This window comes from Tauraco erythrolophus, chromosome 7 (genome assembly GCF_009769465.1).
Source record: "Tauraco erythrolophus isolate bTauEry1 chromosome 7, bTauEry1.pri, whole genome shotgun sequence".
Classification (NCBI taxonomy): Eukaryota; Metazoa; Chordata; class Aves; order Musophagiformes; family Musophagidae; genus Tauraco; species Tauraco erythrolophus.
The window spans coordinates 30,167,367-30,190,533 of record NC_141471.1 but is presented as its reverse complement, the minus strand read 5'-3'; the positions used below and the strand labels follow the sequence as shown (position 1 = coordinate 30,190,533).

The window sequence follows — 23,167 nt, the reverse complement described above, 5'->3', positions numbered from 1 at the left end:
TTATTTTTTTGCTGTAACTTCCACAGTTTACTGCAGTAAATTACAAATGTCTCTACTTGGGTTTGCATCAGTGTGCAAATTAAATCTGTTCGTGTCCTGAGGCTGCTGCCACTCTGTTCATGGTCTGCAACACTTTACCCTGGGAATGGTCACAGGAGCACTTCTCCTAGTGGGTGAGGATTCCAGATTAGGGTCAAGATGTAGCAACTGTGGATACATATATGTTTAAAAATGAAAGCCTGTATATAGAAAAGTTATGCAGAGAAAAATCAAGACAAAACCTAAAAGCAACATTTACTTTAAATAGGAAAGGGATATCTGTAGTTTGCTTTATATTCAAGGTGTGGGAGCAAGCTATAGATCACACAGTCAACCAGTAAAGTGATATAAAAACGTGGCAGCTGCTGGAGTGTTTTATGCCATTAGAAATGGTACAGCCTTTGTCTACTGTATGTAACAACATCTGGCTAAGCATTCATTATACTATATAATGTAAATTGTGTTTAAAAACATAGACCACCTGTAACACTTACTTGGAGACAATGATTCTCTTGAGACTTCTTGACATGTTCAGATATCAGTTCTGAAGCCTTTTGGACAACCTTCTAATTTAGCTCTTTTTACCTAATGCATTAATTTGGAAGCCAAGTTGATCTGATTAAAAATATAAATGCTTATACACTCTATTTTTTGCAAGATACTGGCACAAACTAAACCCAAGATTTTTACCTTATGTGTGCAAGATGAAGTTATGGTTCTTAGAGACAAATGTTTATAGAATATATATGTACAGTGTCATTGTTTAACCCAGTCGGCAGCTAAACACCCTACCTCCGGGGAATGGGGAAGAGAATTAAAGGGGAAAAGGGAAAGAAACTGGATTGCAATAGGAAGAATCTAATAATAATAAACATACAATTAGAAGAGTGATATAATAATAATAATAAAAAATGAATATATATATTGATAATAACACATAAAACCAAGCACATACATTTGTACAATGCCTGTCCCATCCCAGCAAGCAATCCTGAAGCAGATAAGTCCCAATACTGCAATCCCAGATGAGTGAGAGGTCTGAAAAGAGAGCAAGAAAAAGAGAGAACTCCGAGAGAAGAGAATCCCCCACTTCCCTGTCAATCCTCGTCTATATATTGGGCATGATGTCTCATGATATGAAATATTCCATTGGTCGATTTGGCCCTCAATCCTAAGGCTAAGGGAAGTTGTGAACACTTTATCTCAGCTACGCTTCCACCTCAGCCTGTTGTGCTCTTGCACACTGGCAAAAACCTGGGAAGCTGAGAAGTCTTTGAGGCATCGGTGCCAGCTATAAAAATCAGTACACTATTAACATTCTTCTCATAGCGAATCCCACACTAAAAACAAAATACAGAGCTCTTCAAGCTGCTCAAAAGGAGAACTAACTGTCGCAGTTGAAACCAGGAAAACAAATATGTACATATCTATATGTATACATATATCTATAGACATATAGACACGTATTTTACATACATACATATGTGTTTTATGTATATATCTATATATGTATAAATACGTATGTGGACTATGTGTAGAATATGTATTCTGGCTTTGATTTCAATGGAAATGATGCCAAGATTAAATCCCTTTGTTAAATATTAAAGTAATGCACATCAGAGTTTAATCGTTCCAACAGATACAAGAGAAAAACTTCTTTGATGTGATTATTTGTTGTCAACACTTTTGTAGAAGCCATGGGCTTATGATATTATTCTACTAAAGTTCATCCAGAAGCAATTATTTTGCTACTGTTTTAGTTAGGTAAATAATACTTCCATAAGAACTAAACTAGAAAGAGATTATTAGGTGGAGTACAAAAGCACAAAGAAAAATAAAAGCAATCCATGACAGACATATTTGTATATCTTCGCAGATGCCATAAGCAATATTCTGGTTCTGAATTTTATCTTGCAAGTTGGCAAAAACTGGAGTCTGAATTTGCATCAGGAAATTACATCCAAATCTTGTGCACAGAACTGCTTTCTCTCATTTATGTCAAACAGAAGTGCAGGGCATCCGTGTTACATTTTTTTGCTTTACAATTATTTGAAAGAAGGAGAAAGACCTGTAGAAGGAGAGAAGGTGTAGTCTTGCGTGTGAAGTCTTGTGTGTGAACAATGCTGTTTCATCATTGGACAGCACTTCTTTCAGTCTTGACAGCTTCATACTATTACCTTCAATATTATTCATAAAGTTATGATCAAATAATCCAGCTATGATGAATTGTGTCAAACAAGTCTTCTGAGAGATTCTAGTAGCAGCATTGGATTTACTATACTAACAGATTTCCCCTTAGTTTTCTTTAACTAACTGATGCATATAGAAATAAGACTCTTCCTTTTGAGGAGTTTCCTTGACAGAAATAGAATCACGTGCATGTAGAATCATAGAATCATAGAATGGTTTGGGTTGGAAGGGACCTTAAACATGATCTAATTCTAACCCTCCTGCCATGAGCAGGGACACCCTCCACTAGACGAGGTTGCTTAAAGCCTCATCCAGCCTAGCCTTGAACACCTCCAGGGATGGGGCATCCATAACTTCTCCGGGCAACCTGTTCCAGGGCCTCACTACTCTTATAGTGATGAATTTCTTCCTTATATCTAAACTAAATCTACCTTCTTTCAGTTTAAAGTCCTAACATATGTATGCTTATGTCACATTACCCTGAAAATTTGTGAAAATAAAATAAATAAAAAAAGTTGGACCTCCAGAACATTATTTCTATCACATTTTAGCTTGTCTGTTTAAGCTTCTTTTGTAGCTTCTAAAAATTGGAGTTGGTCAATATTTTCAGGGAAAAAAAAAATAAATTTCTGTAGCCACTTACGTTGGAGAATTGCATAAAGAATGAATCTCTAAAGAAAAAGTTCGGACTCATCCTTTTCTCCAGTCGAAGGACATTCTAAAATGGACCAGAATTCCTAATATCATGATAATAACAATTCCTTTTGCTTTCAGGGAAAATTTTCTCTTTGGGAACACCTTACCACACAAGCATAGCTATCATGTTCAGATGTGGAGAGATCTCGTATTCAGAAGAGAGAACTTCTTTCCAATTAGCAATTTTCAGTTAAATTAATTTCACTTTTCTTCCCAGCAAGAGAGACTGATACTGTTGACCTTTGATGCAAAAGAGATGTAAAACTCTCAGTGCATTACAGAAAAACAAAGCCAAAAGCACTAGAATTCTCCTTAATGGACTGCGATATAGATTAAAAGGAGCAGGACTGAGCACTTTGCCAAAAGCAAGGCAAAGAGAAGGAAACTGTTGATAATCGTGTTGTTTAAGACCTGTCGCAGTACATGGATGAAATTAGTGTACTGCGACTTGATCTCTTTAGCAAATGCATTAAAAAAAATGTTCTACATACAACTGATATGAATGAGCCGTTTGTGAATCCTTACTTGGAGAAGATAAACATATGAAAGGATAACAATGCATATGCTGCTCTCCTGTTGTAAGTCTGCAGCTATTTGGCAGTGTGCTGCTTGTTGCTATGAGAAAGGAATTGAAATTTCCATCAATACAAGTTTTCAAACTGGTATAATTTAGCGGGTCTTGGTTCTTTTGGCAGGAGCGCCGGCTCCGATAAAGAACGAGGCCTTAGGACTGTTATGCCCCTACTTTTTGCACTTTTACAGTGACTATTGTCACATACAGTTGCCAGACGGTGGAGCCCTCAGCCAGTCAGAATTGACATGACCATATGTGACCACAGATCAGATTAGACTAGGGTATAAATGGAATCCTGCCGGAGGGCAAAGTGAGTTGGTCCTCCTCGGAGCTGCAGGTCTGCAGTTGGAGACTCTCCCCTTGGGTTGAGACACCGTCCAGGGAAACTCCTTGAGAGCCCCCATCTTACAGGTGAAGTGATTGTGCTCATTTTGGATACCCATTTCTATAGTTTAAGAATTCTTGAGTCACTTCTTGTGACTCAAGATTTCACTTCTTGTGCAGTGTTAATTCCTCATACATCCTGAACCTGTGGTTTACTGATGTTGTTAGAGTGTTGAATGATTTTGATAAACTTAATTTCTAGGTTTTCTGGTTTTCTGTTAAATAATTTTGGTTAGAAAAAAACATTTTAAGTTTGTCTTCAGTCCAATTTGATTTTGTAAACCTCCATGGCAGTTTCTCTAGTAGATATGTAGAGAGATCTCTGAAACTGGGGACTCCTATATGACTTCAGAAATAGTATGTGACTTTTCAGAAAGAGTACATTCTTAGAGTTCCCAGAAGTTTTATGAGAGGTTTTGGTTTTTTGAAACTGAAAAGCCCTTGTTTGAGACATCAAATTTCTGAAATGATTCTGTTTGAGAGGCAAGCTGTCTTTTGAAGAGAAACATGAGTATCGTCAGTTCAATAAACTTGAAACCCGACAAGAATAAATGTGCTTTCTGTGTAGGACTCCTTTTCATTTTCACACTAAGGTCACCTAAGAGCCTTTTCTGCAGCTCTGAGATATCTAAGGAAGTATTTAAGATTTTGCCTGAAAGTTCTGATGATTCCAAAAGTTAGGGAAATCTATTATTTCTATTTTTTTTTAAATTACTTTTGTCTCCTCAAAACTCTAGTAGGCAAAAGAGTTGTTCCTGGATTAGTCAAAACCTATTCATGATCTTTTCTCTGTTGCATTTGTGAAGCTCTGGAGGAGCATTCCTACTGGGCAACAATACAGATTCTTCTTTTTTCTATGGATTTTCCAGTTGTCTTCTAGAAATGCCTACTAAACTAGAGATTAATTCTCCCACATTATGGAAATTTACATGTAAAATTCCGGACAATTAAACTCCAAATTAAGATGGAAATCTAAATCCCTAAATAGACTGTCATAGTTTAGCCCAATCAGCAACTAAACACCACACTGCTGCTCTCTCATCCTCCTCCACTCCTGGGGAACCGGGAAGAGAATTGAAGGGGAAAAGGCAAGGAGACCCATGTGTTGAGATAAGGACAATAGAAGAAGAAGAAGAAGAAGAAGAAGAAGAAGAAGAAGAAGAAGAAGAAGAAGAAGAAGAAGGAGAAGAAGAAGAAGAAGAAGAAGAAGAAGAAGAAGAAGAAGAAGAAGAAGAAGAAGAAGAAGAAGAAAAGGTGATAATAGACTCATAGAACCATAGAATGGTTTGGGTTGGAAGGGACCTCAAAGATCATCTAGTTCCAACTCCCTGACATGGGCAGGGACACCTTCCACTACACCAGGTTGCTCAAAGCCTCATCCAACCTGGTCTTGAACACTTCCAGGGATGGGCCATCCACAACTTCTCTGGGCAACCTGTTCCAGTGTTTCACCACCCTCAATGTAAAAAATTTCTTCCTTTTATCTGTTTGAAATCTCCCCTCTTTCAGTTTAAAGCCATTATCCCTTGTCTTATCACTACACGCCCTTGTCAAAAGTCGGTCTCCAGCTTTCCTGTAGGCCCCCTTTAAGTACTGGAAAGCTGCGGTAAGATCACCCTGGAGCCTTCTCTTCTCCAGGCTGAACAGCCCCAACTCTCTCAGCCTGTCTTCATAGGAGAGGTGATTCAGCCCTTGGATCATATATACAAACATGTGACGCACAGTATAACTGCTCGCCACCTGGTGACCAAAGCCTGTCTGTCCCAGTTAATGATCCCGACACCACAATCCTGGATGAGCAAGGAACATGAAAAGAGAAGAAGAGAGAGAGCTCACTCTGAGACACCAAGAGAGTGAGCCCCCAGAAGAGGAAAAGCCCTTCTTTCTGGCTAACTCTCATCACTGTACTGGGCCTGACATTGCATGATATGGAATACTTCCTTGGCCAATTTAGCTCTCAATGTTAAGTCTAAGTTCAAATTGTAAGGGGAGTTGTAAGCCCTGTGTCCTGGCTATTCTCGCCCCCAGGCTTTTGTGCTCCTGCACAATGGCGAGACATGGGAAGTTGAAAGGTCCTTGCTGTCTCAGTATCAGCTATAAACACCAGTGCGCTACCAGCATTCTTCTCATAACAAATCCCTGACTAAAACCAAAACACAGAGCTCTTCTAGCTGCTAAAAAGAAAAACTAACTCTGTTCCAGTTGAAACCAGGACACAGGCCCATTCTTGTTTCTAGATATCAAAGAACAGTTATTTGCCCAAATTGAATAATAAAAAGTACATCTTTAGCTAATTTTCCTTAATCACTGAATATACCATTTTTCTTGAATTAAAATCTCACTTTTTTGTTTTCTTTTCTATTTATCTGTAATGCAGTTTGATAGCAGTTTGATAGCTGACCATTCTTACTCTATTAATTCCTATGTCACTGAAGTGAGAGGGGCATTTCTGTGCATAGAGAATTTGGCCCTATTGAAAAATGCTGAATTACACCTTTTGCAGTAAATAGTAGAGTTGCAGAGAACATACGTCATTAGTGCATTCAGTCAGCATATAATATTGCACTCTTAAAATGCACGTTATGTGAATATGTTAGATTTACAACTTCACTCAAACAGTATTATTTTTTTTACAGCTCTGTGTATTTATTTCTCATTCTGAACCATTGAAAACCTTACAGTTGATCCCTGTTTTCATATATACTTATATTTGATTTCTTCTCACTCTCTTGAACAGAGTATACCTGAAAACATAATCCAGTTGAGATTCTCCCCAGGAGTTGAAAGAGAACAAGCAGGGCTAAAACAGTAAATAAATGAAGTCCATTGATTTAATATCTTTCAGAATATACGTCTGTCCTTTTGTCTTCTTTCCCACTGAAATCAATAAAGTGTTGTGTATTATAATTATCCACAGCAGTTTCTTTGAAAATTCATCAACTTACATTTTTAGAAAGTATCAAATTCCAAATGCTAAGTGACAGGGCTTCTTTAGAAGTTAAGTGACTTTTTAATGATTTCCAAACCCCTGTAACTGTTGCTTTAAGATCAGCTAGGCTCACTTTGGAAAGATGGTCTTTCATTTCTGTAGAATGAGCACCAGTAGCAGAGGAAGTGCATGATTTTGAGTTCATGTAAGCTTTTACTGGAAATCGTACAACATGCTACAAAAGTATGTCAACATAATAAAGCCTGAGGGCAGAAACTGATATCAATGCCCTAAAGACAGAGACCATAAACCTATTTCTTAGAGTTTGTTGCTCTCATCTAGTGAATGGAATCTGCTCTCATCTAGTGAATGGAATAAGCAGATTGCAAGGCACTGTAGTCTTATCTTTCCCTCATCTCATGCTGATAGATTATGACTGAGGGAAAATGCTGCTGCTCTCCTGGCTATTGTCTTTATATTTAAAATAAGTGTGGCTGTAGATTTATTGTAATCCTATTCTGGTTACTTCTCTGCAGAAGATTGCAGATGAGCTGGAGGTATTTCATCTCTCCTGTCAGTAACTTCTCCAAAATGGTCAGGTTTTTGGTTTCTTTTTGTGTTCTGCTGTTTGAGTCCTGCTCTGCATTTCCATTCCCAAGTAATGGCAAAACGTTGATGCTCAACAATAAAAAAAAAAAAAACCAACCAAAAAAAAGCAACCTTGTAAATGGTTCTGTGATTTTGTCAAGATGAAATGTTTTTTTCTTCTCTACTGGTTGAACCACCACACTTATTAACAGTGTCAAGCAGCCCATACTACTACAAATTGCACTGTGCCTAGTGAGTCATGCAAACTAATGCTTAGAAACCCATATCTTTGTTTTATTCTTTTATAAAATACAGAATTATAAAAACAAACAAGCTGGCACACAGAACTGCCAGCCTCAGCCTACATTTCCAGCAGACTATATAATTAAAATAACTAGTTCGAAAATATGTGTCTGCAGAACAATATTTGCTTAGTTGAAGCAATTAATATGAAAAGGCCCCATACTGATGAAAATAATATTAAAGTGTTTAATACTCTGTGCTTTATTAAGCCAACCTTTCCCCTCTTCTTCCAAAAATCTCTCCCAGTGTGCCAAATCTTTCCTTTTGCTGTAAAAGAGATTCTACTCTATGAAATAAAAATTTCTTTTCAGACAGTGCCGTCCTCAGGGACAGGACTGTTTCTTCCCTTTCAGAGGGTGCCACACTGCTTTCTATTGCTATAGTAATATAAACAATTCATAAGATGTTTTCAGTGTTAGTAAGAAAAAATGCACGTGCATCTTTAGAGATTTTTCTCGCAAATGCAGTTTGCCTTATTTTGCTTTACAGCACAAAAACTCATAAAATATTTGGAGATTAAAGGATATAAACCTTTTTCTTCAAATTTTTCATGCTATTGCTGTTTAGTGTTACCATCGGGCCAATGGAAATTGTACAAACGTGCATTCCTTTTAAAATTAGAATATTGGGCTTCCTAGGATTTGAACTTTATATTTGTTGAGGATAGGATAAAGAAAGGGTAGGGAAGAATAGTAAGAAACACTACAGAGTATTCTGTATCTGCCACTCTTCATACCTCTGAATATTATCTGTTGGCAGAAGAGAGGTCCTTGCTATCTAGAAAAGTACCTTGACGTGATTGAGTGTGTGATGAGATGCAAGACTTGCTCTGTTCCTCTAATTAAAAGTCATTGATCAAAAGGAATGGTCAGGTTTATTACATTTGTGCAAGGCTTAACAACTGGGTATTCCTAGTTGTGTTGTAAAAGAACACACCAAGTCATCCATTTCTTTTCAGTACGGGCAGGATGAAACCCTCACTAGAACTTGTCATCTCGCTCTGGGTGGCTTGCTAGTGACTGACATGCTCTATTTATACTTGCCTGACCTGAGGTTGTTCTTACCTGTACCAGTGTAAGACACAGGTGGTGCCAAAGAAATTAAGCTGGCATAAAGTAGTAGGGGGAAACAAAGCTATGAGGTCTCTGAAGCTGAGGAAGTAGAAGAGTAGAGAGTGGGAAGTCTCTGTGTCTCACTTTGTCCCTCCTCACCTAGGTGTTTAGTTCTCCATGAGATTTATTTACACTTTTTATTTTTAATTCATTAGAAATCTGAAGTAGAAAAGTTTTAATCACATCATAAAACTAAAACAAAAATAAAATAAGGATTCTTAAAATATTAAGAGTAATGTAAATGTGATGGAACTTTATGTTTCATTGACAGATATTATGTTTGAAAAGAAACCCAGCATTGTTCATATCAAAAATTCATTTTTCTGATATAACTGAACACACTCAGCTTCAGTTGAAGACTTAAGTCCTTACTGAAACCTGCAGATCTGCGTGTGCATGACAGAAGGAAATTATTCTGCTTTGTTTCCCTTTGCCCAGTACACTGCTGTGTGCAATGCAGTATGTAACAGGCTTGTCTTAATCAGTTACCCTGCCAGTTAACACTGTGACCTTTATAAGATTCCCTTGGCTTTTTCTGAGAGTCAGATGTCAGTATCATTTGTTAACTATGCTATATGATTTTTCCTTGGAAGATAGCCAAACTGTATAAACTGCTCTTCGGAGAGAATATATCTGTTACTTAAGATCTCATCATTTTACTTGTCAAAGCCCACAGCATATGTCAATAACAGTTATATTACCTTAGGTGCTGAAGACTGTTCTGACTTAGGTTTTATGAGAAAGTAAAAAATAAAATCTACCTCTAAACTGTGCAATTTTTTAAAAGGTAAAAAATTAATTTCAATATAGAAAAAAAATATTATGGCACTCATAAGATGCTCATTTCTAGTAAAACACTATCATCCTGTTTCTGCAAAGCACTTAATTTTGCAAAGCATATTTAATTGTAAATGCTGGGGTGTACTTACCATGAATCGTATGCCTAAAGATAATTTATTTGAAATATAATTAAAGAACAATAATTAAGGAAACAATAAAATGCCACATTTTTATTATTGTTTTGCTGCATGAATGTAACAGGTTTTAGCATCTTCAGTAACATAAACTGAATTATCAGTGACTACCTTACATCAGGAGTATCATCTTTCACCGTGTAAGTGTGACATGGTAGAAAGTATCATAAAAGAACCATTTCACAGCTACATGAAATATGTGGAATTACCAATTATAATAACCAAATACCTGAATCCCTGAGTTTTCGGGAATCACTTCTTTTTCTTCAGGAGAAAAACAATACTTTTTAATTAAAACCAATAGATTTTAATGACTAGTTAATACAATGTGTAATTAAGTTATTTCTTAGATGTGTCTAAATCAGAAATCTTACATGTGGAACCACCCTCTTCCTGCTGAAGTTAAAATCCTAAAGCTTTATGGAGCTTGTCAAAATAAAATTCAACAGTGAGCATCTTATGCAGTTTACAAATCACATGGCTACAAGTGGGTGTCAAGGAGAATGGTTTTCTGCACATGCCATGATACAGTTTATGCTGCAGGGCTCCTCAGGGCCATGGGAAGTCAGGCTTTTTTGCATCTCTGTGCAGAAGCTCTTGTAGAGCAACGAAACTAGTGAAGGGTTTAGAGAACTTGTCCTATGAGGAGCGTCTGAGGGAGCTGGGACTGTTTAGTCTGGAGAAGAAGAGGCTCAGGGGGGACCTTATTGCTCCCTACAGTTACCTGAAAGGAAGTTGTAGGGAGATGGGGGTCGGTCTCTTCTCCCACGTTATGAATGACAGGACAAGAGGGAATGGCCTCAAGTTATGCCAGGGGAAATTTAGGTTAGATATCAGGAAGAATTTCTTTACAGAGAGGGTTGTGAAGTATTGGAACAGGCTGCCAAGGCAGATGGTGGAGTCCCCATCCCTAGAGGTGTTTAAAAACCATGTAGATTTGGTGTTGAGCAACATGGTTTAGGGACCCTGACAGTGCAGGGTGAATGGTTGGACTCAATGATCTTGAAGGTCTCTTCCAACCAGACGATTCTATGATTCTATGATTGTAATGGGAGCTCTCAGGTTCCCCCAAATCAGATCTTCACATCTGTACCCCTCCAGTGGCATAGTCCAAGGGCAGAGTTTGGGTTTCTGAGTAACTAAATGACTTGCCAGCAATCAGCACCAACACTACAAGCAAACAGATAGTTGTTGTCATAATACAGGATCAAGGCAATCAGTTTTTCATTTCTCCAACACAGAGTTAATGAGTTACAGTGATTCTAAACCAGTGTCTCACTGGACACCTCTTAAGTACAAGGGTCTAATTTCCAGTTTACTTCCAAGCACTTCTTTTCCTTGGGATTTCTGGGGTATGTGGCTACTCAGCCATTTCACTATGTGTGTATGCAAGTTGGGGAGCCTGGCCAGGGCTTCACCAGAACTGGGAAAAGTATATTTCTAAGTGGATCACAGCGTACAATGTCCAGGAAGTTGGATGGTGTTAGTGGTAATGTGCAATCTTCAGGCTAGTCTACTAGTTTTCCTGACCTAAATGATTAGTCTTGTCTTGACATATTTTTCACATCTGCTCCCCCTAAAAGCAGCTACTGAAGACCTGTGGTCAGCTGAAGCATCCTGCTAGAAGTCTATGTTTTAAAGGATATTCTGTTTGAGAGGCATAAGATGTGGACCAAAACCAGGTCATACTGGTTCAGGGTGACACTTCTAATACTTAGAGTCCTTTTGAGATAAAATAATGCCAGTTTTCAGTGTCATGTCTCAGTCTGGTGCATCCCTGTACCCCTTTCACAGCCAGAGCACCATGAGGATTTCAGTGTGGAAGTCGACTGCTTGGAAATGCCCCTAAATGGGGACAAGCCCGATATATTTTCTTTCCTATGCTCCTCTTTAGAATTTTCACGCCTGATGTTTAAAGCAGCTACTAGTAAGATTATTCTACTATTTTGTTGTTAGTGTGGACTATTCTGACTTCAAAAATGCTCTGTCATGCTATCTAGTGGCTAAATCAAACCATAATTGTCCTACCAATGTTACATTGTGGATGGAGAACATACGAAAGTATGTGTTCTCTTTTTCAAAGATAAAGCACCAAATACATGTTGTCATTTTATCATTTTATCATCTTGTGCATAGGTTTTTCTAAAGGCAGATTTTCTGAAACCTAATTCGGATTGAGGTAATGATTAGCGTTCTTCAGTATTGCTGGTTAAATACGGCAAACTCACTGTTTTAAACAAGGAGATCAGTGTATTATTTGTAGATAGAAAAGACAATCCATCACCGTAATGTTTCAATAGCTTTCAGTATTTTAAATTCAACTGCTTTTCTCTTTGCGAGTAGCTGTTTTGCATAACACTCTTTCACTTTCTTTGAACCATTTTAAGTGGCCATTTGTCTTCTAAGTGTTCTGTCAGGTACACTGAAGATATCTCTTTGTATGTAGTGCTATAGAAAAATATAGAGATATAAATGGAACTTCATGTAAATAACTTTAATGCTATGACACAAAGTGGCATGAGATCTGAAATTTAAACCTGAAGCTTGGAGCCACCCCCGCAGCCACACCAACATGAAGGAAAAAAGTGCAATGACTGAAGGAATCTGTGTTAACCTAAAGGTTGGCTACCTATCTTTCCCCAGCTGAGCAACCACTTAAACAGTATTTTAAGCTTAGATTTTTTATTATTTTTCTTACTTGGGAAATTCTCTTTGTGGCATTAAAGGGAGAGAGAGAGAAATAAAAAAAAATATTTTCCAGTCATGTCAACGAATATTTGTCACATGAAAGCTTGATGTGAAGCTTTCCCATGACTCAGCTGCATGCAATGGGATGCAATTATATTTCAGGAAAGGAGTCTGAGTGCTCTTGAGCAGCTAGTTAGGATTCTTGGTAATGAAGCTCCAACTCACCTATTTTTGTGCTAAAATATCATGTAGACACTAGCTGGAACAAAAATAAAACTGCAAGGAGACCTCTACAATTAACATACAGTGGATATATTTCTTTTCACTTTTTTTGTTGCACTTAAGGTGATTTTCCAGCACATTTCAGTATCCTGGCAAAATGAATCATGAATACAATCTTAGGAGAAAGTGAGCAAGATAACTTCTGAAGAGAATCAGTCTTTAGTGGCTTTGGATCCCTGGATCCAGTGAGCTCATATTTTGTGAGAAACTCATAATGCTTTCGACTGTCTTGGGAATCTGATAATACGAATTCCTGTTGTTGACGTACCTCTACATAGAGGTACCACATTAGGAGCCAATAGGGGAACTGGCAAGGAATAATGCTTGCCAGTAAAGTAGACAATCTACTTTCACATGTAGTTAATGGACAAATTATCGTGTCTCATGTAATTGAACAGAACCATGTTGTTCAGAAATTGCACGGAGATCTGCTTCATTCATTGCTTGAGTTGTACCTGATTACATCTCACAGTAAGAAGCTCAGCAAAAAGAACAAGTTTCAGCAGTACTTTCAAAGTCTCAGTTCACCACAAAAATAAGATAAATATTAATCCAAATTGTATTTTATTTTATAAAATATTTCATATAGAAACACTTGCATGTGTGCTTTCGGTAGTATTTGAATGGGCAATAATGCTATCTATATAGGACTAGGTGATCAAACCACACATCTGTAGACAAATCATGAAACAATTGAAGGAAAATATAATTCAGAGAATTTGTCAAACATTGTAAAAACATTTACTGCTATTATATTTCCAGAAAAGGGGGGAATTCAGTGTGATTATATTGAAGAAAAATGTCAAAATTAGCCAAACAAATTATTTTAATGAATAATTCAGCCAGCTCTGCTATAAACACATGGCAGATCATTTAAAAGAGGTATGTCTATTCATGTGCTTGTATTTATTCATTTATATTTGTATCTATTTGTGTTTATGCTTTTCCAAAGGTTTTGTAATGCTTCATGGAACACTGAAGAGAATGAAATAATGAAAGATCTTGTCTTCTCTTAAATAGATCAGTTCCTCAATGTCACAAACATAGTTAGAAGATCAAATATTATGTTGTTTTGCCTGTACATGTCTCCAGATGGTAAAAAGTAGAAAAAAAAATTAAACAGAAAGACAAATACTGAAATATTCAGTCCTCAAATTCATAGTCCTGAGCAATGGGTAATCTGGAGATGTTTTTTTTGCGGTGAAAGTTGTGGTAAATGTTTAGAGTGCAATATCCGGCCTTTACTGTAGATGAACTTAACTCTTTTAATATGCTTGCAAGTCAGCTATGGCAGTAATACTAAATCAAGAGTGTTGCTACAAAAAATCATTACAACATTAGAGTCAAAGGCGTAAGACAAAAAGTTATTTTTTTCCATGCAAAATTCTTTATTCACATTGAACAATGTTAATAATTACACATACATGATAACTTATTACTTTTTCCATTGGCTTTAGTATTCAGTAGGCACTGAATCTGGCCTATCAGAACCTAAGTGCAAATTACACATGTACACTTGAGAACACTTCACATCCAAACTTGCAGCTGAGGGTGATTTTTTTTGTTGCTTAGTAGTAAATCTTTGGAAAATAAGGTTTATAATTAAAGTGCTGATGCAGCTAGAACTGTAGAGTCATAAACAGTGCAGCTATAAATATTACAGTAACTGCAGTGGCAGACTTTGTCAAGTGGTTTGTGTAGGACAGCTAGGCTGTGGCAGCTGTTGTGATGGGAAAGATCATGTTGAGGTCTGCTGATCAATTCCTTTTTTATGTTATTGTTAAACCTTTTTCTTCCTCAGCAAGCACTGACGTTAGCTTTGTGTCCTATCATGGAAGCATTCCTTGAAAGAGGCAATCTCAGTTTAACTAAAACTGAGCAAAATTTCAGCAAAAGAACAAATTATACCTGACAGACCTTGGCCTTGACATTTAATATTACACCATAGCTGATTATACTCAGTGGTATTTAGAGACATACAGGACTTCAAAAGGGGAGTGAGTTCACTAGAGTGTTCACAAAATTCAACATAAGTGGTAAGAAACAATGGAGACATTAACCAGAGTTAATGTTACTGTAGGTTAATCTGGGACAAGTAGAGTACTCTATAAGCTTTAAGCATTTAAAGTCCTCATGAAGAAACCAAAAAGTACATGTTAATAAATTAAAAACAGCATTTAGCACATGCTCTCATGTAAAGCTATACTATTTGACATCGGTTAATGTGTTATACAAGAAGATGTATTAGTATTATTCTTCTTTTTAGAACTACTTTTTCTCGCTTAGTTGTCAAATAATTCCTGTGATTCTCTGTCACGGAACATTTTGTGGCAGAAATCCAATCACTTTCTCTATTTCCAGCCAAAGTTTATTAATGGTCTAGTGTTGTAATGGCGGTCCCTGATAGTGTATTTCCTCTTACCTAGGCAATGCACAAAAGGCAGTGCACTAAATGCACTTCAGGACCAAATTTACCCTGCTTTTCTGTCTCTCTTTCTTTTCATCCTACCCAGTGTCTTCCTTTCCCTTACAGAGAGTGTGGTAGGTGGGGCTTGGTTGGCTGCATCTTCGCTAGCAAACTAGGCAAGGTCTGTGTGCAGGCTTGAGCACCAGTGTAGGATGATCTGTACTGTTTAACTGTTAAAACACATATTGGTCTCATAGTGGCCAGCTGTCAGTGCCTGGGTGTAGTTCGAGACACAGTGCAGGCCAGGGGCTGACCCCCATAGACAATATGTAAAGAGCCATCCTGTTTCGTGGGGAAGGGAATTAAGCCGTGAAGCTCTGCCATGTCACTGTCTTTAAGTTGCAGGAGAGGACCCTGTCTATTTTACTTAAATGAGAGACAGTTGGCTTTAGGGAACAAAAAGGTCAGGATTCAAACATAGGTACAGAAGGCAGTTAAACATCTGTTTCTAGGGCAGTCTATTAGACTAATTTAATCATTTGTTATAGTATTGCACATATATAGATGATCACATCTACACAGGAAAATGCAAGAAACTTAAGATTCAGTTCTACATACTCCTAAATAAGACTCAGAAAGATTGTCTTTACAAACAACAGTCTAAGTATTTCGATATCTGGGTTACTTGATGGACACTATTAAAATTGGAATAAAATTAAATCTGCTGCATTGGACCTAAGTGAAGTTGGTTGTGTTGATCTCTGTATTGGCCTAAGATTCATTCTCACTGAAGATACTGTTCGGGCCACTGATTGCACGTACATGACATGAATTACCTCAGTACCATGATTAATCTCATACTAGATACAGAAACTGATATTCTAGTACCAAGCACCCACATATGCATTGAAATAGAGAGGCAGACACTCAAAAGAATAACATGATTTTTCAAAGTAGTCAATTTGATTGTTGCAAAAAAAAAAAAAAATCAGATAAATTATAGCACTTGGACTTTAACCCAAAAGAGTTTTAAATGCAGCATGAACTGTTCTTGCGGTTTCAAGTAATGGTTGCTATGGGTGACCCAGGAATGAAACCAATCATGGCACTGTAATTTAAAACTAAAACAGCTGGCAAAATATTTCCTCTCAAGCCTGTTCTCTCAGAAGTAAATGAAAAGGTCGGGAGACTTTCTATTTACTTCTGAGACAACATGGACTGCTTGAACTAGGGAACGTATTAATGTTTTCACCACAGCTTTCTATTACATGTCAGGAACTCCATTCCAGGATATCACACTGGAGGTGATGAAAAAAGACAGATGATAGAATGAAATGGTTGGACTTAACACAAAATAATCAACCATCTTTATATTTCCACTTTACATTATATCAGTAGTCCTGATTGCATTCTATAGGTGGTGGTATTTCACCTAAAAACAACAGCTGCTGCAAACTACGTGGCTGTCCACACAGTTACAGTTCAAAATGGTAAGGATTTGTGTGTGACCGTACAACACAGTCAAAGTGAAGTGGCACTTTTTCTACTGAAATAAACGATGGTAACCTTGGCCAGAAACATACAAGTTGTGACTAAGATTTACCAATAACTATGGATTTAGAGAGCAGGTGAAGATGAGGGGTTTTTAAAAATGTTTCCTGTTTTAGCAAAATTCCTGTGAGAAGCAATATGCTCATAGCAGCAGCGTCCTGAATAAGGAAATGTTCAACAAACAGTGGTGTCCTGTATTGTCATCCCTGACACAGGCCACAGTTTTGGAGGAACCGGGAGGAAGAATTACATTTGCATCGCAGGCCTTAATTAAACATGCATGAATCTTGATACTATCTTTGCATGATGCTTAAAATTACAAACGCCCTTTGTAGACTTTGCTTAATGATTTATTACTGTATCTTTACTTAATTAATTAATTTTGGTAAGCTTGTTGCACTTTTCCTTGTAGTTAACTTGTAACAAGAAGTATAGTAAGTGTCAAAGAAAAGCAACTTGAAAAGCCCTCTGTTTTAAGATCGAGAATCCCAGTATAGTCATTTGAAAAGAAAGAAGCCTCAAGGTACAATGGAATACACTCTCAGAAATAGAATTCAGTGAATACATGTTTTTCTAAAAGAGAATTTTGGCCACCCCTCCTTGCTGAAGTAATGTTTCTCCCAGAGTACTCCCAATAACAAGGATGACTGTGGTAAACCAGCACAATGAATAAAGCCCACAAACAGCACATTTCTACTTTATTTTCAATCAACATTAACCAACCACCTTTTTTTTTTTTTTATTAAAAGAAAGAAAAAATCACTGGAATGCACAGACTCCTTCACAATGCATCTTCATTAAGACTTTGATTTTGCCAAGTCCCTGACAAAGGGAGCTTGAGGTGTAAAGGGAGTTTGAAAACATGCAGAGACACATAAAATAGCCTGAACTAAGACAACTAAAGTTTTAAATAGGGAAGAACCTGAAGTCATTGGAATTGTGGAACTTGGCAATCAAACAGCAGGGACACCCTTCACCAGTAATTATTTTAACATTAGCCACAATCAGTGAAAAAATAGCAGAAAGTGTTTTTCTTCACAGCTATGACTTCCAAGATGCACTGCTGTGTGCTCTTTCTTCCAAGCTTTAATAAGAAATATGATGATAGATGACATTCTTTGCTAATGTTTTAAGAAAGTTAATATTAGAAGACAGTGTTTCTTGTTAATAATTTTGTATCATGCTATATAAGATATGAGAAATTAGAATGTGTGAAATAAAAAAAAAGAGGAAAGGAACCACTGTCTTTGGGAGATGCTTTCTAAACGACAAATACTGATTTTTCTTACCTTTGATTCTTTATAGTCCCACAGCTATAAAACAGGTGACAAAGCTAATTCGCTGTCTCTGTTATTTCCTCTCTTCTTAAACAAATTGTTATGCATTTGTTGATTTTAGATGCCCAGTATGGTAAACAAGGGATTTAGTGCCTCCTCCACATTCCCTTATAGATATTACATGTATTAGCTGTATTCTTAATTAAAATTTTGTGGAAATAACTAAATATGAAAGCAACATATGTAAATTGAACTGCTGTTCAGAGGAACCACATGATGCATTTAACTAATCTCATAACAGATTACTTTAGCCATAGGCAATTATTTTCAACAACAGCAGGATCTCCCAGGAAGCTGTGCCGATCTTCCAGGTATGGTAAGATTTAACTTACCACAATACAAGCTCATATGACATCTTTCTGTAGTAGATTCCTACTTTGAACAGTTACTGCGGAGGAAGCTTAAGCAGGAAAATGAAAATAGCAAGTAAGAAAATCACATACGTACATCTGTAGGCAGCTCACATACCTTCTGTTTTATTTTATATGGAATTCAGTATATTTCCTCAGTTAAGACTTGATTTCTCAAGTGCTTATCTGGTCATGTTGCTTGTTTTCTGTATGATGTTATAGTTTTCTGTTTAAGGCTTCATAAACGCTTCAGAAGCAAGAAATGAGGTTCCAAGTCATATAGACACTGGAATATAGGCACTGAATTTTTGTTTCTATAGATAGGCTAACAGCACTGATTGACAGCAAAATGAAAACCAGGGAGCACAAAATGCAGATTAAGAATCCTTCTTCATAATTTTAAAAGCTGTCAATCGGTATTAAAGTGAAAACTGAAACATATATGGACATATTCTAAAATGCTGAATGACACTAGTGTGAACATTTAGGTGGTGTAGACATGAGCTGCACTATGCTGCCTGGTTTTTTTTTTTTGTGAAAGGTTGAAAAGATATCATGGGAAATTTTTCTTAGAGAAAGGTGCCTGTTTTAATATTGTTATGAACCTATAGACAGCTTAAAAAACCTCATATGCTACCGCAAAGGAGCTGACATTTCACTAATACAGATTTTCACAGAGATGAATAATATGAGTCAAACAACATAAAGCAGTTTCAAATAGCTCAGAAAGTGAATCAGAAATTCAAACCCTGCTGAATAGCACCCTTCTGGGTTAACCTCGTTTCTAAGCCAAAAGTTCATCTCTGCTCTAACTATCAGAATTGAGCCTAATGCTCTGAAAAAAAAAAACAATTTCAGTAGGCCCAATTGTTCTAACTATAATTCCAGACAGGATTTGGGGTTTTTTTAAAGATATGAAAAATTCTGATGCCTCCTGTGGTTTGCAAAAACCATAAATTCCATTCCAGTCATTTAAACAACAATAAAATCAATTAAATCTAATGTCTCCCTGTTTATAACTAATGTCTGCAGCTAAAATGAAATATTTCATACATGAGAAGCTGTGACATATCTTTTGTGGTTTTTTATAACATCATATATTCCCAAAGTGAAGCATAGATCCAAACTTCCTCTTCCAATTTTTTCCATAAACTCTGTCTTCAATGTCATCAGGGACCCAGGCGTTAAATGCAGTAGGCACTGCCCAGTTCTACCTCAAGTCACCTCTTTCAACAGCAACCATGCTTCTGAATAAGGCTCCCATCTTTTTCAGATCCATTTTAAATTCACTCTAATGTTATCCTATTTGGACTTCCTAGAATCATAGAATCATAGAATGATTTGTGTTGGAAGCAACCTTTAAAGGTCGTCTAATCCAAGCCCCTTGCAATGAGCAAGGACATTGTCAACTAGATCAGGTTGCTCAGAGCCCCATCCAACGTGACCTTCAATGTTTCCAGGAATGAGGCATCTACCACTTCTCCAGGCAATCTTTTCCAGTGTTTCACTACTTTTATCATATTTTTTTTTTCCTTATATCTAGTCTGAATCTACCCTCTTTTAGTTTAAAAGCATTACCCCTTGGCCTATCGCTACAGGCTCTGTTAAAATGTCTCTTACTATCTTTCTTATAAGCCCCCTTTAACTATTGAAAGGTCACAGTAAGGTGTCCCTGGATCCTTCTTTTCTTCAGGCTAAACAACAACAACATCTCTCTTCATAGATGAGGTGCTCTAGCCCTTGAATCATCTTTGTGGTCCTCCACTGGACTTGCTCCAACAGGTCAATGTCTTTCCTGTGCTGAGGACTCCAGAGCTGGACACAGTACTCTAGGTGGGGTTTCACCAGAGTGGAATAGAGGGGCAGAATCACCTCCCTTGACCTGCTGGTCATGCCTCTTGATGCAGTCCAGGATATGATTTGCTTTTTGGGCTGCAAGCATGCATTGCTGGCTCATGTTGAGCTTCTCATCAAACATCCCCAAGTCCTTCTCCTCAGGGCTGCTCTCAATCCCTTCATCCTCCAGCCTGTATTGATACTGGGGGTTGCCTCAACCTAGATGCAGGACCTTGCACTTGGCCTTGTTGAACCTCATGAGGTTCACAGGGAGTCACTTCTCAAGCTTGTCTGGGTCCCTCTGAATGGCATCTTGAATGACTTGGTGGTGCAGAAAATCTGACAATTCATTTGGAACCTAAGAAATCTTGACATTATCATTTATGAAAACTTCAGTCTAACTGTTGTTTGCTTTTGAAAATCTTTTAAGTTTTCAGTGTTGCAAATATATTTTGTTCACAAAACCTTCAGGCATGCAAGCTCCCTTGATACTTCTACTGATTTACTGGACCTTATAAGTCAAAGAGGGGCCCATTACGGTACATCATGATTATGGGAAGGACCAAACACTGTCAGTTCAGCCATGTACTCCTCTGTGCTGTTCTCCACCAATCTGATGCAGCTATTCTTCATCTGCTCATGCAGCTTCCAAAATCCTTCAGCTCCTGCTTGCCTTACATGTTCATCAGCATTTCTCCTTTACAGTTCTGTGCTGTCAAAGGTCACCTCCTGAAGAGGAAGACCACACATAGCAAGAAACATCTGGGGCTACTTGTATGGGGAAAAAGCCTATTCTGTGAAACTTCTGATATTTCATCTTCTACCTTCTGATTTTAATTTTGGTAAAAGAAGAGACATGGTGTTTTCCTTGTTTCCTGAGCAGTGCAATAATAAGCCTCAGGTATAAAAACTCCCACTTTTTTAATCCCAGGTGCACAATCAGGCAAATTTAAGACCATGTTGATTTACTCAGAATCATGAAAATCACTAAAATGTTGGAAAAAAAGACTTTGACTAGGAAAGCCAAGTGAGTCAAGGAGTTTCCCTGGAGAAGAGGAGGCTCAGGGGAAACCTTATTACCCTCTACAACTACCTGAAAGGAAGGTGTTTGATTGATGATTGACAGGACAAGAGGAAATGGCCTCAAGTTGCACCAGGGGACATTTAGACTGGATATTAGGAAAAATTTCTTCACCAAAAGGTTTGCTAAGCATTGGAACCAGCTGTCCAGGGAAGTAGTTGAGTCACCATCGCTAGAGGTATTGTCTTGGTTTTGACTGAGAGAGTTAGTTTTACTTTTTAGCAGCAAGAAGAGCTCTGTGTTTTGGATCTAATCAGGGATTTGTTATGAGAAGAATGCTGATAGCACACTGATGTTTATAGCTGATACTGAGACAGCAAGGACCTTTCAGATTCCCATGTCTTGCCAGGAGCGCAACAGGCTGGGGAGAGATAGAGCTGGGTCAAAGGGCCCACAACTCCTTTCAAGATTTGCACTTAAATTCAAGATTGAAGTCCAAATTGGTCAATGGAGTATTCCATGTCATGCAGCATCATGCCCAGTACATAGACAAGGGTTGACCAAGAAGAAGTTCTGTGGCTCTTCCAAGGTCTCTCAGTTTCTCAGGGTTCTATCACTCTCTTGTCTTTTTGGGCCTCTTGCTCATCTGGAATTGCCATGTCAGGACTTATCAGTTTCAGGATTGCTTGCTGGGACAGGATAGATGTTGGTCACCAGGTGGTGAGCAATTATACTATGCACCACTTGTTTGTATATATTATTATAAATAGAGACATATATATTTTCCACATATTATTGTTTTATTATCATTACTTTTAAATTTATATTATTGTTATTAATAAATTATTCTTATGTCAACCCACAAGTCTCTTTCCCTTTCATCCTTTAATTCTCTTCCCCATTCCCCCGGGAGGATAAGCAAGTGGCTGTGTAGTGTTTTGTTGCCGGCTGGGTTAAACTACAACAGTCCTTCAAAAGACATGTAGATGTGATGCTTAGGGACATGGTTTAGTGGGACTTGGCAGTGTTAGGTTAACAGTTGGTGTTGTGGATAAACATGATTTTAATATGAATTTGTAGAAGTGAAACTTAACAGAGTTCAACATCAAAGTTCAGCCTATTACTTACTACACAGGAGTTCACAAAAGAGAAATTGAATCAGAATTAGGTTAAAATTATTTACACAGGAATCAGGGGAAATTATTTACATAGAGATTTTGCAAAATCAAACCAGAATCAGGTTGGAGTGATTTGCTCAGGGATCAGGGAAAAATTATGAGGGAGGACCTCCATTGAGTCACAAGGTTAAGACTGGACCCCCTTGCTTTCTAAATTCCTCATTGAGGAGTCTAGGTGCAGCTGAATCCACTCCTAGTCCCGGACTTGGTCAATAGTTTATGCCTAAAGGGATTAGGTATAGGGATTTCAGTAGTAGTGCTTTAAAATACTGTTGTGGGTTTTATGTGATTGCAAGACAGCAGCAACTTAAGATTCATTAGCATTATTACAATAAATCACAAGATTAGATTGTAGGATTTTCCAACAATACTTAATCAGTCAATCAACAATTTGTTATGATTAACACAGTCTTAATTAAAGCTTCAACAAAGTTTTAAACACACAGTCATAGAAGTTAACTTATGATCAAGATGTTTCTTTCTCTGCAGATTATAATAACTTTTGATACCAAATGATCTTAAAACATCTCAAAATCAAAATATAGTCAATTACTCAGTTTACCTTCATCAGCTTCAGTTTGAAAATGGTGTTACCCTTCTACAGCTTTATCAGCAGAAGGTGCTATCTTTTGTCAGCTTTATCAGCAGACAGTGCTACCCTTCATCAGCTTCAGTTAGTTGACAGTCTGCCCTGAGAGGCATCCCAACTCAAGGGGAGGAAAACAAGA

The 23,167-nt window shown here is 37.5% G+C and overlaps 1 pseudogene; it reads right to left on the bottom strand.

Moving 5' to 3' along the window:
* Nucleotides 1–19,763: 19,763 nt before the first annotated feature.
* LOC147528439 (uncharacterized) lies at nucleotides 19,764–20,873 on the bottom strand (annotated as a pseudogene).
* Between the last annotated feature and the right edge of the window lie 2,294 nt (nucleotides 20,874–23,167).